The sequence below is a fragment of the Lissotriton vulgaris genome, chromosome 12 (genome assembly GCF_964263255.1).
Source record: "Lissotriton vulgaris chromosome 12, aLisVul1.2, whole genome shotgun sequence".
In the NCBI taxonomy this organism is placed as follows: Eukaryota; Metazoa; Chordata; class Amphibia; order Caudata; family Salamandridae; genus Lissotriton; species Lissotriton vulgaris.
The window spans coordinates 605,708,173-605,722,113 of NC_141700.1; the positions used below are offsets into that span (position 1 = coordinate 605,708,173).

At 47.1% G+C, this 13,941-nt stretch overlaps 1 protein-coding gene and 1 pseudogene across 1 annotated transcript in view; both read right to left on the bottom strand.

Moving 5' to 3' along the window:
- Positions 1 to 13,941, bottom strand: part of PKD1L3 (polycystin 1 like 3, transient receptor potential channel interacting) — a 1,100,724-nt gene that overhangs the window by 114,119 nt on the left and 972,664 nt on the right. The window lies entirely within an intron of this gene.
- Positions 11,703 to 12,989, bottom strand: LOC147677833 (uncharacterized; annotated as a pseudogene).

The following is a 13,941-nucleotide window of genomic DNA, read 5'->3' on the forward strand; positions in this document are numbered from 1 at the left end:
GATAGAAGAAGTAGCTCTGAAAACCACGCCTGACAAGGCCACCTGGGGGCGATCAGAAGAATGTGGCAAGGCTGTCTCCACATTTTCCACAATACTCGAGGACCCAGAGGGATTGGAGGAAAAGCGTAAGCAAAGAGATTGCACTAATTCATCAAAAGGGCATTGCCCTGTGATCCTCGGTGGGGATGCCAGCTTGCGTAAGATGGGCATTTCCCGTTCTGTGGTGTGGCAAAGAGATCCAGCGGTGGATGCCCCCATTTCCGAAAAATCAGTTCGAGTGATTGATGGTGCAACTCCCACTCGTTGGTTGATGACGTGGACCTGCTGAGGGACTCCACTAGGATGTTGGAAACCCCTGGTAGATGGACTGCAGTGAGAGTGACTTGATGACTTAGAGCCCAGTCCTAGATCCTTTGCGCCAGCTGCAACAAGATTGGAGACTTTGTTCCGCCCTGCTTGTTTATATAATGCATGCTGGTTGAGTTGTCCGTCTGAATAAGGACTGACTCTCCTTGGATCAGGAGATGAAATGACTTGAGTGCCAGAAAAATGGCCATCAGCTCCAGCCTGTTGATGTGCCAGGAGATCACTGACAAAATATCGACCTACAAAATATCGACCTACAGGAATATCGAGTCAAAAATATCGAGGGCAAGAATATCGACATCCTATCTACAACATGGTAAGTACAAAAATATCGAAAAAATAATATAGATGTTAAAAATATCGATGTTAAAAATATCGTTTTTTTAAAAATATTAATGTAAAATAAAGTAAATAACACTAATAAATAAAATGCACATAGTTAAAAGTATCTAATAATGTATAAAATTAATAACTAATACATATTTAATAATAATACATTAATTAAATATATACAGTAAATATATAATATATATGTACTGAACAATAAGTAGTAATAATTATTTTACTAATTTATAAAATAAAATATATTCTAATGTACTAATACATTTACAAACATAAAACAATAACATAAATAAAATGTAAAAAATATAAATAATTAAATATTCTTTTAATATTTATAACATTAATTATTTAAAACGTTGGATAGCGTAAGGGTAATAATTACTATTCCCACTCCAGAGAGTGCAACAGTAGGGAAAGCGTTGGATAGCGTGGGAGTATAAATTACTATTCCCACTCCAGAGAGTGCAACAGTAGGGAAAACGTTGGATAGCGTAGGGGTAAAAATTACTATTCCCACTCCAGAGAGTGTAACAGTCTGGAAAGCGTTGGATAACGTAGGAGTACAAATTACTATTCCCACTCCAGAGAGTGCAACAGTGGGGAAAGCGTTGGATAGCGTAGGAGTAAAAATTACTATTCCCACTCCAGAGAGTGCAACAGTAGGGAAAGCATTGGATAGCGTAGGGGTAAAAATAACTATTCCCACTCCAGCGAGTGCAACAGTAGGGAAAGCGTTGGATAGCGTAGAGGTAAAAATTACTATTCCCACTCCAGAGAGTGCAACAGTAGGGAAAGCTTTGGATAGCGTAGGTGTAAAAAGTACTATTCCCACTCCAGAGAGTGCAACAGTAGGGAAAGCGTTGGATAGCGTAGGGGTAAAAATGACTATTCCCACTCCAGAGAGTGCAACAGTAGGGAAAGCTTTGGATAGTGTAGGGGTAAAAATTACTATTCCCACTCCTGAGAGTGCAACAGTAGGGAAAGCATTGGATAGCGTAGGGGTAACAATTACTATTCCCACTCCCGAGATTGCAACAGCAGGGAAAGCGTTAGATAGTGTAGGGGTAACAATTACTATTCCCACTCCAGAGATTGCAACAGCAGGGAAAGCGTTGGATAGTGTAGGGGTAACAATTACTATTCCCACTCCAGAGAGTGCAACAGTAGGGAAAGCGTTGGATAGCATAGAGGTAAAAATTACTATTCCCACTCCAGAGAGTGCAACAGTAGGGAAAGCTTTGGATAGCGTAGGGGTAAAAATTACTATTCCCACTCCAGAGAGTGCAACAGTAGGGAAAGCGTTGGATAGCGTAGGGGTAAAAATTATTATTCCCACTCCTGAGAGTGCAACAGTAGGGAAAGCGTTGGATAGCTTAGGGGTAAAAACTACTATTCCCACTCCAGAGAGTGCAACAGTAGGGAAAGCGTTGGATAGTGTATGGGTAAAAATTACTATTCCCACTCCAGAGAGTGCAACAGTAGGGAAAGAGTTGGATAGCGTAGGAGTAAAAATTACTATTTCCACTCCAGAGAGTGCAACAGTAGGGAAAGTGTTGGATAGCGTAGGGGTAACAATTACTATTCCAACTCCAGAGAGTGCAACAGTAGGGAAAGTGTTGGATAGCGTAGGGGTAACAATTACTATATGGCTGAGATACCCGCCACCCCCTCTCAACACAATCCCCAAGAATGGGAAACCGGAAACGGTTCTGAACTTTTGGAAGACGGGAGGGAGTGACCCTCCCGGCCGTATTTATTAAAATATGAAACAAAAATAAAACATTAAAATAACAGTTTCATATTAATGTACAATTTCATTTCCACATTGCGATGTTTGGCTGACCTTAACATATTCTCTAATACAAAGGTTCTCCTAGCCGAACTAACATCCTACAAAACGTTTTAACTTGAAATTGTACATCCTAACGTTTAAGGGCCAACGGCAAGGTCGTAACCGGTGTCAAGATCCCTAAACCAGACATATCCCCCTCACTTGTGAGGGGCGACCGCACAGAGGTGTACCTCAAGTGCATTTACCAATTTCCCTTGACTTGACGGGGGCCCCAATAAACTCGACGCCATTTAAAGGTCGTCCGAGGACTCGTGTGAGGTATCTAGAAGGTAGCGTAGACCCCCTCCCAAACCCCACACAACTTACCACATCTGCCGTCGCAGATGTCCAGGCCCCGGGAAATTCCCCAGGAGGGGGCTGTAGCCCCTCCTACCCAGGAAGGGGCCTTGACCGCCTTTCCTTTCCTTTCGGCGGCCCATCCTTAGAAGGGACCGCCTCCCCGTTGAGGGGCCAATGGCCACCTCCCTCGAGCGCTCCCATCCGTAATGGGTGACGCCCACCCATAGGGATCTTCCAATTACTGCTCACCGATCATGACCTTACCGCCCGACCAAAATAAATACGACAATTCTAACTAAATTACTAAATGACTAAATTACTAAAAGACAGTAACAATTACAACTTTATTAAAAGGCATGATTACTGATCAACACTAGTGCATAATTACTTTATTTGCAAAACATATTACAATTTGACCATTCTTTATTGCATATTCAAAGTTATCACGATAGTCATCACAACCTGCAAAAATTAGTGTTACCACATCAAACTTTATTCAAAACCACTTGCTGTCCTCAGGGGCTGGTGGGTGGGTCAAAATTGGCTCTTCGTTCCGTCTCGAGCTCACGTGCAGCGAGGAGGTGCAGCTTCAGAGCACAGGAACAAGAGGATGCTTTCTTGGCTTGTTGCTCCTTTTATCCGTCTTCAGGGCGGGCGTAAACCCGCCCCTGCCTGCCCCAAAGGGCGTGGCCGGCCGCGTCAGTGTCTAGGCCAGCCCACTCCAGGGCGGGAAAAAGCGCGCCCCCGGCTACGCCGCTTCGGGCATACCAGCCGCGACTCGCCTCCCGCCCAAGATGGCTTCCCGGGGGGATCGTGGTACTCCGCCATACGTTCGGGGGGACCGAATGGTCGCCCCTTTCCATATGGCTGAGATACCCGCCACCCCCTCTCAACACAATCCCCAAGAATGGGAAACCGGAAACGGTTCTGAACTTTTGGAAGACGGGAGGGAGTGACCCTCCCGGCCGTATTTATTAAAATATGAAACAAAAATAAAACATTAAAATAACAGTTTCATATTAATGTACAATTTCATTTCCACATTGCGATGTTTGGCTGACCTTAACATATTCTCTAATACAAAGGTTCTCCTAGCCGAACTAACATCCTACAAAACGTTTTAACTTGAAATTGTACATCCTAACGTTTAAGGGCCAACGGCAAGGTCGTAACCGGTGTCAAGATCCCTAAACCAGACATATCCCCCTCACTTGTGAGGGGCGACCGCACAGAGGTGTACCTCAAGTGCATTTACCAATTTCCCTTGACTTGACGGGGGCCCCAATAAACTCGACGCCATTTAAAGGTCGTTCGAGGACTCGTGTGAGGTATCTAGAAGGTAGCGTAGACCCCCTCCCAAACCCCACACAACTTACCACATCTGCCGTCGCAGATGTCCAGGCCCCGGGAAATTCCCCAGGAGGGGGCTGTAGCCCCTCCTACCCAGGAAGGGGCCTTGACAACCTTTCCTTTCCTTTCGGCGGCCCATCCTTAGAAGGGACCGCCTCCCCGTTGAGGGGCCAATGGCCACCTCCCTCGAGCGCTCCCATCCGTAATGGGTGACGCCCACCCATAGGGATCTTCCAATTACTGCTCACCGATCATGACCTTACCGCCACAGGCCGGATAGTTGACCGGCTATCCGGACCCCCCACAACACTCCTGCCTAAAGGTCATGTCATAAAGTCTTTAGCCAAGCTATCAGGTCTCCTATGAGTAATTCGTTCCCCATCCGGGACAAATGAACACCATCTCCCATATACATACTGTCCCCTTTAATACAACCATGCGAAATAGAATGCAGTGTACTTGAACGGAACAATCTACTCACTTTATTATTAATTTTCCTTACTGAATGATTCAGAGCAGACACCGAAATAGCCCCCCGCCACACTTTTCGTGGGATCATATGGGACCATGCAATTGTGCACCCTGGAACTCTTCTCGCTAACCAACTTACCGTGGAAAGCATCGCCTCCAGAAGAAGTCGTCTACCAGTGGTCACCAAATCATTGCCCCCAAGATGTACTATGACTACAGACGGCGGTGACCTCGTCCACCCTAACAAACCCTCAAAAAATGATCGAAACTGGTCAATACAGAGCCCGCCCTTTCCGTAGAAGGACACACTGTACCCGTATTCCCCAGCCACGTGAATCATGTCACCTGCTTTGAATACGTCCGCGGCACGCCTCACGTATGAGTGGCCCACGACCCACACCTCCTTTTTCACAGCCGGTGATGTCTGACCGCTGGCCCCCCGGTGTCGGGTCGACTGCACAGTCCGCCCCGCCTCGTAGGCTTGCGCAACTGAAAACCAAACAAAAACAAGAAGCGTGAGCACATCATTAAAGCTTCACAACATGTGCAATCGCACATACCTCTTATAACAGTTCGAGGACCAACGCCCCACACGTTTTACTTGTTCGACATTCAGACCCCTGGCTGTAGCCTCTGTAGCAGCCCCTATCCGAAAGGAATGGGTCCCAAACTCGCCGGGGTTCAAGCCCGCGGCCGAAATCGACATCGCAAGCACCCGCTGAAACTGAAACCTCGTCAGTGGGGTGGCGTCAGCGTGTCTCAACAAGGCCCCCCCCCCATGATGCCACCCTTTGCGCTAAATATTCCTCCACGCATACCACAGGGCACATGGGAGACCCGGGAATCCTTTGTATGATTATGCAGTCCCCAGTCGCACCCTGATCGGTCTTGGACCTGACAAACGAGACAGTCATTGTCTCCCCCCTGACCTGAACGTGCTCTCGGCACAGTCCCCCCATGGTATCCTGCTTGTTCTTTGCCACTAGTTCGCTTACCCGCATAGCCCCATGGAATGCTAGCACAAAAGCGGCTCGGAATAACCCCGTTTCGTACTGGGATGAACATGTTGCAGGAAGTACAGATAACAAAAGAGCCAACCTATCTAAACCTATCGGGCGCCTCTCATCTACTCTGCGACCCTCAAGGCGTTGCCACCCACGTAGCGCTTTTTGCACAACAAAAGACGCAGTCGGGTCCTGGATCCCATGAGCCCTTGCCATAAAGGAAATGGCGGCCCGATGCCTCTGGGCCGTAGCCACTGATTTGCCTGCCTGATGTAAAGACAGCAGAAATTTTACTACTAGCTCTTCCTGGCCCCAAAGCTCTCCCCTAGCAGTCCCCAAAAAGGCCCAATAGGATCGGAACGCCCCTTCATATGCCTTCCTTGTCCTGGGTGCTAAACTCTCTCCCACGAGGTTCTGTAGTTCGGGGCACCGAGAGACCAGAGAGCTTCGGGAAAGTGTGCCGCCACCGGGTCCGCTGTGGGCAGAAAACCCCAGAAGGCCTGCATACGAAAACGAGAAAGCGCATCAGCCGCTTGATTCATTACCCCCGGCACATGTCTTGCCCTAAATAGCACGTTCAATTGCATACACAATAACACAATTTCTTTGAGCAATCTCAGAATCCATTTGCATCGTGCTGCCTGGCTATTGATACACTCAACCACGGTCATGTTATCAGACCAAAACACCACAGAGTGATCTCTGAATCCCTCAAGCCAAGTTTTCAGGGCCACCAGAATGGGAAAAAGTTCAAGAAAGGCAATGTTACTTGTCAGCCCACACTCATGCCACCATAACGGCCATTTTTGAGCCGACCATTGTGTGCCGAATATGGCACCAAAACCAATGCTCCCAGCCGAATCTGTCCACAGCCCCAGCTCTTTGGAGGACACCGCCGGTTTATTCCAGACAATTCGACCATTGAACTCCGCCAGAAATTCCAACCAAATGCGCATGTCCTGGCGAACCTCTGCCGATAGCCTCGTGCGATGATGACCCTCCTTCAGTCCGACCATGGCTTGAGCGATCGAGCGGGAAAAGGGGCGGGCCATCGGCATTACTCTCAGGGCAAAATTCAGCTGGCCCACCAATTGTTGTAATTGATGCAGTCTGACTTTAGACTCACTAATACACGTTTCCAGGGAAGCCCTGAATCTTAACACCTTTTCTCTTGGTAATCGAAAACAACCTTCCTCTGAATCGAGCTCGATCCCCAGGAACTCGAGGCAAGTCGAGGGACCCACAGTCTTACCTGGTGCCAGTGGCACACCAAAATGCTTCATTAAGACACAAAATTCATTCAAAGCCTGTCCACATTCCGGATCCCCGGCCGCCCCCAGAAACAAAAAGTCATCGAGATAATGCATGACATGTTGGAAACCCGTCCTCTTTGTGAAGACCCATTGCAGAAAACAACTGAACTCTTCAAAATAGGCACAAGATATAGAGCATCCCATCGGCATACATCTATCCATGTAATAGTGACCCTGAAACATGAAACCAAGGAGACGCTGATCGTCTGGGTGTACCGGGAGCAACCGGAACGCTGACTCAATATCTGATTTTGCCATCAGCGCACCGGGCCCTAGGCGATTCAACATGGCGACGGCCTCATCGAAAGATGCGTACCGCACCGAACACACTTCCGGGTCTATCGCATCATTCACGGAAAGACCACGTGGGGCAGATAAATTATGTATCAGTCGGAACTCACCCGGGTCCTTCTTAGGGACCACCCCCAAAGGGGAACAAACAAAGTTAGCACATGGTGGCTCATCAAATGGACCGGCGACTCGACCTCGAGTAACCTCCTTCCCAATCTTCTCCTGTACCACGGTCGTATGTTGCAAGACCGACAGTTGGTTTTTACATTTTGCTACACCCTGAAAATCCCCCACTGGGATGCGGAAACCATATGAAAACCCGTTCCGCAACACCCCAGCGGAAACATGATCCGGGTATTCTCTGAGCCAAGGAATCATTGCCATGGTATCAATCGGAGTAGGTAAAGGCGCCCCTCGGACTATTTCAGACCTGTTTGGCACCTCCCCTACCGCCGTTATCACCCGTTTTGGCTCTGCACATGGACTCAGGATGGGGTGGCTGCCCACACCCTCCACATTCATGTCTAAACTTGCATGACCCCTGGGGCCTCGTACACTTACCCCTGTTAAAGTTCCAACAAATCCCCCTTTTACCTGCGTTGCCGTTCGGCTTCGAGTGGTAGTCATTACCTGTACTTGATCGAAAGGGTGTCCCAGCATATTGGCGGGAGGATTCACCCCCGCTACTCCCTACCAATGGTAACTTCAACATACCAGTACTCTCCATTTTTGACCATGAAACAGAGTCGTAACAATCCCAAGTCAAGTTTTTGTCGTGTTCTTTCGCTTTTCTAAAAATATTATCGTAACAGAACCACTGATTGCCCCCATATGATCCATAATATTCCATGATCCGTGACTGATAAATAGGCAATTCGATCAGCAACTCGGGCCTACGTTCGCCCATGATGGAGGTAAAGATTCCCCATGCCCTGCCCCAAGTGCCAATGTTTTCGTCAACCTTAAAGGCGGCCATCTTTGCGCGCCAAACACTCGGATGCATGAGCTCCTTTTGGCTCTTAACATGCTCCATCTCATAATGGTCGGTAAGCAACGAAAAAATGTTTACATACTCGTCCGCCCACATCTTTTCCTTAATTGCCAGAGGGACATGCTGACCCAACTTTTCCCTTCGTGAAGGTGCAGACTCCTCCCTCGCAATCGGCAATGGCCGCTTACCTGAACCAGAAGCTGCATCCGCCGCTGGACCTGCTCCTGTTGCTTTATCCACCGCCGGAGACAGCGGGGTAACTGGCGATGGTGCCTTCGCCGCCTCCCTAGTTTCACGCAGTTGCTTCATCAACACCCGTGCGTCGTCAGCCGTGGCGCCCTCGCTATCTTTCCCCAACCACGCTGCCAATTGTGCTGCTAACTCAGGCGGCATGTCCTCTCCGGACACGGGAGTGACCACCACGGGAATCGGATTCCCCTCCCTCGGCACCGGAGTTGGCTCCTCGAGTGGGGTATCGGGAACCGGGATGTCCCCCCCAGATGCCCCCCTTCTGGGCCTCTTGCCTTTTCCTCCAGGAGCTGCTCCCGCCAAAGGTCGTTTCGGTCCCCCTTCCCCGTCTTTAGCCGCCATCTGCTTCTTCAGATCAGTTACTTCTTTCATGAGCATACGGAGCATCTGATCGGTAGTAACTCGCTTTTCGACTTTCTTAGGCATTCTCAGACAGAGTATCTGTAAGACAAAAAAGAAAGATTACCACGCTCAAAATTGGCTCTTCGTTCCGTCTCGAGCTCACGTGCAGCGAGGAGGTGCAGCTTCAGAGCACAGGAACAAGAGGATGCTTTCTTGGCTTGTTGCTCCTTTTATCCGTCTTCAGGGCGGGCGTAAACCCGCCCCTGCCTGCCCCAAAGGGCGTGGCCGGCCGCGTCAGTGTCTAGGCCAGCCCACTCCAGGGCGGGAAAAAGCGCGCCCCGGCTACGCCGCTTCGGGCATACCAGCCGAGACTCGCCTCCCGCCCAAGATGGCTTCCCGGGGGGATCGTGGTACTCCGCCATACGTTCGGGGGGACCGAATGGTCGCCCCTTTCCATTCCAACTCTAGAGACTGCAACAGTAGGGAAAGTGTTGGATAGCGTAGGGGTTAAAATAACATACTTATAAATAAAAGCTTTTTTTAGTAATAAAAATATAAACTATTAAATAAATATAAACCATACACAATACCTATACTTAATTATTAAAGACATGATTATCAAAATATATTTAACCCAAAATAAATATTAAAATATAACATTTTATAATATTTAATTACCAATTAATAATTATTTATCAATTATATTATTAACAAAACAATTAATTAAAAAACATTATTACTTATTTACATTTAAATTACTTCCCACCATATTCCCCTAAAAACCCACTACCCGCAACAGAACACATTTATCTATTTATGAATTAATTAAAATTATTTACCAATTAATTAAAATTAATAACCAATTAATTACCAATTAATTAAAATTAATTTATAATTCCTACTAAATAATAAATAATTAAACATAATGAAATTACTTCCCACCCTATTCCCCTATAAACCCACAACCCGCTACAGAACATATTTAGCAATTAATCAATTAATTTAAATTAAATTCCAATTATTTAAAATTAATTAGCAATTAATTAAAATTAATTTATAACTCCTACTAATTAATAATTAATTAAACATAATTAAATTACTTCCCACCCTATTCCCCTATAAACCCACAACCCGCTACAGAACATATTTATCAATTAATCAATGAATTAAAAATAATTTCCAATTATTTAAAAATAATTAGCAATTAATTAAAATTAATTTATAACTCCTACTTATTAATAATTATTTAAACATAATTACATTACTTCCCACCCTATTCCCCTATAAACCCACAACCCGCTCTGGTACTAAAACATATAATTTGCTTATAAATAAATGTATTAATATATCAAATTAATACACATATAATATTATTTATTTTAAATACTTAAGTAAAACATATAACATATACATAATAAAAAACAAAAAAATCATACAAATATCGATTTTAGTGTCATCGAAATTAGTGACATCGATATATATGCTATCGATATTACTAACTTCGATATTACTTACATCAATATAAATAATTTCGATATTACTTACCTTAGAGTCGATATTCTGTCCAACGATATTCTTGACATCGATATTCTATACCTTCGAAATTTTAAACACGATATTTTGGTAGGTCTATATTTACAACTCGATATTTTGACTGTGTACCGTGCCAGGCTCTCTGAGGCAAAGTCCACTTGCCCTTTATGGACAGGCCTTGAAGATGAGCACCCCATCCCTCCAACGAGGCGTCCGTCGTCAGAGTCGGTTCCGGAATGATGGAAAGGAACGACGACCCTGTCGAAAGATTGGATGGCTGTGCCCACCATTTGAGGGCCGCTCTCATGCGGGATGTGACACAGACTATGTCGTTGAAGGATCCGGTGACCTGGCGCTACTGTCCATCCAGTTCCTCTTGAATGACACATGTCCGTAATCTGCAATTGGGGATCAATGCAATGCACGATGAGGCCATTCCCAGAAAAGATTTTAATAGCCGGACAGAAACAGACTGTCTTGTGCGCAAGAGAGACACCAATTGAAGAATCTTTTGTTGTCGCTCCTGAGATACAAATGCTTTTGCAAGAGCCGTATTTAACGTGGCCCCTAAAAAGGTCTTGCAGGTTGCTGGATGTAATTGGGACTTGGCCATGTTGATGGATAGACCGAGGGAGCGGAACACCTCCTGACAAAGGCGAGTGTCCTGAAGCAGCTGTGTATGAGACTGAGATTTTAGGAGACAGTCGTCCAGGTAAGGAAAAATCTGTACACCCTGAAGACGTAGATAAGCTACCACAGGAGCCAACACCTCCGTAAAGACGCGAGGGGCTGAACGTAGGCCGAAAGGCAATACTTTGAACTGGAAATCCCTCTGTCCCATGCGGAAACATAAATACTTCCGATGTCGCGGTAGGATAGGGACATGGAAGTAGGTGTCTTGGGGGTCGATAGTTGCCATGAGATCCCCCACTGAAAGTAGTAGTAAGATCTCCACCAGCGTTAACATGCGGAAGGATTGGCACTTGAGATATTTGTTGAGAGCTCGTTAATCCAATATCGGCCTCCAATCCAGCGTCTTCTTCATGACATGGAAGAAACGGGAATAAAATCCCATTCCCCGTTGAGACTTTGGTACCACTTCGACGGCACCCTTTTGTATCATAAGACGAACTTGATGTAATAGTTCCCTGATGTGTGCTGGTGGCGGGCCGGAAGATGGGGTGGTCGGAGGAAATTTGACGAACTCCAGAGCATGGCCTTTCTCTACGATGTCCAGAACCCAACGGTCCGAAGTGATGGAGGACCATTGAGAACAAAACAGGGAGATTCGACCTCCAACTTTTTGGGGTAAAGGTAAGTCATTGTCGCTTGGGAGCAGATCCCCTGTAAGAAGATTTCCCCCTATAGGTTTTAGAAGACTGTTGTCGGGAAGACTGCTGCTGATTGTTTGAATAGCGTTGGTTGCCTTGGTTGTAGGAATGGTATTGAGTGTTTCCACCTCGAAAAGTAGATGAGGTGCCGCGTCCACGTGCACCCCGAAAGGGCTGTTTCCGAAACTGCAAGGTTCCTAGAGAGCGAGTAGTGTCCGTGTCTTTTTTAATGGACTGTAACGCTTCATCAACATGAGCCCCAAACAAAGACTCGCCGTCATACAGCATATCCAGGATTTTTGCTTGTACCTCCTGTCGGAAAGATGTGGAACGCAACCAACCTTGCCTACATAGAACCGCCGCTTCAGCGAGCTGCCGAAAACCAGTGCAGGCGATGTCAACGGCACAATCAATTATCTCCTCTGATGTTCTCTCCCCTTCTTGAAGATGTTGCAAAGCCTCTGCCTTTGAAGCATCCGGAATTAAGGCCACATAATCAGTCATGTCCGCCCACATTTGGCGGTCGTAACGCCCCAAAATGGCCAAAGCATTGGCTGCTCTCACTGTGGTGGAAGCCATCGTAGAAAACTTGCGGCCTATTGCATCCATGCGACGACCTTCGCGATCTGGTGGTGCAGTAACAGCTGATGCAGGATTCCGTGAACGATGCTGAGCTGCTTGTGTAACCACTGAATCGGGTTTTGGCTGTCCAATGAAGCACGCTGGAGTGCCAACAGGTGCCTTGTATTACTTTTCCAACCTGGGCATCTGAGCCGGAAGTGTATTAGGAGTCTGCATCAACTTTACTCCTTCGGCCCAAATAAAGTCAATTATAGGCACAGTATGGACTTGTTTGAATGGCTGGTTTTTAAAGTCATAAAGAAAACAATCCTCTTCTATTTGGACTCTTGGCAATTTGAAGCATTGGGCTGCCCTATCCATTAACTGATGGAAACTCGCAATATCTACAGGAGGAGAATCCCCTGGTGTGGCCGGAGATGGGGACGGTGTCTGAACTTGGTAATTATCCCACTCCGCCATATCGTCATTCTCATCATCATCACGAACCTCACCATCTTCGCGGTCAGGAGAAACCTCATCCTCATCGTCGGCATACACAGTCGTGTGTATCCGAACAGATGTTTGAACTTGAGAAGCAGAAGTAGGCAGGGGTGCCAAAGGAGCCGGAGCCGGTATAGTAACCGGTGGCGGAATAGCAGGGGCTGTAGGCACTTGTGGAGAGGACAAAAAATGTCTGTTGTAGTCCTCCAACATATGTTGAAGATTAGAAATAAGCGACAAGGGTAGCATCGCCGTAGGAGCTTGAACCGGCGTAGTTTCCTGCTGGAAATATTGGACCTCCTCATCGTTACTGTAATCTTGGCATTTGATGACCAAATCAGATGGACTACGTGCTTCTCTAAATGATTCTTGCTCCGAGTCTGTGGCAAACAAAGGCGAGGGAGGTTGCGGATCACTGGAGATGGAAATCTGGTCCACAGGTACCTTGCGGCGTTGGTGAAGAGATTGAACATTGGCAGATGCAGTGGACGACAATGGCAACATTGGCAGTGAGGCAAACGTAGAAGAAGTTGTCGATGGAGCCACACTGGCAGCATCCGTTATAGTCAATGGTACCGCCGTCGGCGGTAATGGCGTCGACGTTGCCTTCGTCGACGACGAAGATGACTTCTTTTTCGTCGACGGAACAGTCCTCGACAGGGCCGTCGACGGTGTGGTCGTCGACGGGGCGGTTATCGACGGTGCGGTCGTCGACGAGGCTGTCGACGAATGTGATTTCTTCACACCTTTCGTTGGCGGAACAGTCTTCGACGGGGCCGTCGACGGTGCGGTCGTCGACGGGGCGGTTATCGACGATGCGGTCGTCGACGAGGCTGTCGACGGATGTGATTTCTTCACACCTTTCGTCGACGATGACTTGGTCGTCGACGGGGAAGGTTTCTTTGTCGACGACGATGCAATCGGAATGATAGACGGCACAGTCTTGAAACTAAGTGTTACCTTTGTCGACGACGCAGACGTGGACGAGACAGTCGTTGACGATCCAGAAGCAAACGTTGTTGTCACCGTCGTCGTCGATGATCCGGAGACGGCAGATTTCGTCGTCGGAACGACTGTCGACGGTCCCGTCGACGCAGAAGCATGTTTTTCCACAAAAACATGAGCAGAAGATGCAGTAGACGCCTGAGAGCCAGGTCTTGTGTGC